The sequence below is a fragment of the Micropterus dolomieu genome, linkage group LG10 (assembly GCF_021292245.1).
Source record: "Micropterus dolomieu isolate WLL.071019.BEF.003 ecotype Adirondacks linkage group LG10, ASM2129224v1, whole genome shotgun sequence".
Lineage (NCBI taxonomy): Eukaryota > Metazoa > Chordata > Actinopteri > Centrarchiformes > Centrarchidae > Micropterus > Micropterus dolomieu.
The window spans coordinates 14,755,195-14,756,441 of record NC_060159.1 but is presented as its reverse complement, the minus strand read 5'-3'; the positions used below and the strand labels follow the sequence as shown (position 1 = coordinate 14,756,441).

The 1,247-nt window shown below is 42.8% G+C and overlaps 1 protein-coding gene across 6 annotated transcripts in view; it reads left to right on the top strand.

Annotated features, from left to right (window-relative positions):
- Positions 1-1,247, top strand: part of LOC123977436 (tyrosine-protein phosphatase non-receptor type 14-like) — a 44,767-nt gene that overhangs the window by 26,714 nt on the left and 16,806 nt on the right. The window lies entirely within an intron of this gene.

Below are 1,247 nucleotides of genomic sequence, written 5' to 3'. Positions count from 1 at the left end.
TGCTTCTTGGTTGGCGGGCAGCGGAAAATAACGTCTTTTTTGCCCATCAAGGGAGAAGGGTCCAGCTGCAGCCCGCAGACAAATGTGACGGAAGTTGACGGAAGTTCAACTTCCATATATGGGTTGTCCCAGAAGCCACCGCGCACAAAACGGGATGACGTTTATCTCGACCGCTCGGTCCACGCATAGTTGTTAAATAAAAAAAAGTTGTTAAAAAAAGAGGTGTCAAGTGTCAACGTAGTAATCAGTGTACGATATGTGCTAATATTTACTATACTATACTTATATATTATTAATATAGTATATTTATACTATAATTCCTGCAAATACTTATTTATAATAGCCTAATGATAATAATAAGGCAATGTTTCAATTCATACCACTGTTGTATATTTTATTTCTTCCAAAGTGATTTTAAGTTTCACCAAGAATATTCTGTAATTTTACATCACGAGCCAGATGTGTCTCGATTTAGGTTAAAACTTAACATTACTGAGAATTTATTGACAGAATAACAGCGGTACGAACATTATCAGCTGTTGCTGGACATGTCTGCTGTGTTGGCTGCAGTGGTCTGTGTGACTGGGCCTGGGGGAGCTAACCGCAGCTAGTTAGCTATTCCTGACAGCCCCCCGAAGTATATTCTTCTAACCCCAACCAGGGTGTGTGCCTAAAATTATTGATTATATGCATGTCGACCGGTTAACCCTATCCGTTAACCTCCATTGTGTTGCTGTGCAGCCTCCGGTAACGTTACTGCAGCTATAGAACACCCGTCGGCACTTGCGGAGCTTCTCAACTCCGAAAACGTTTGAACACATTTTCGATTCGCTGCCAATTTTCGTAAAACTGCCGATCTCCGAAATCTACACAGTTGAAAACTTCTCAGAAGTGTATTTAAAGTTCTGTTGTTGGCTTCTAAAGAATAAAACGGTTTGCATTAGGATCTATCATGTACGTAAGCCGAGATGAACGTCATCACGTTATATGCGCAGCGTGTTCTGGGACAAACGTCTCGGGTTACGTATGTAACCCTGGTTCCCCGAGAAGGGGAACGAGAGACTGCGTCGGTTACGACACTATGGGAACGCCTCTAGGCGAAGCAGGTCTGAACGTGAATGAAATCACTCCAATCCTATTGGCTTGTTGCTAGAACGGTAAGGTGTGACGGAATAACCGGAGGAGTATAAAGCACACCTGTACACACTCATCATTAGCTTAAACTATGAAGCAGGCGCTTCAGGCGG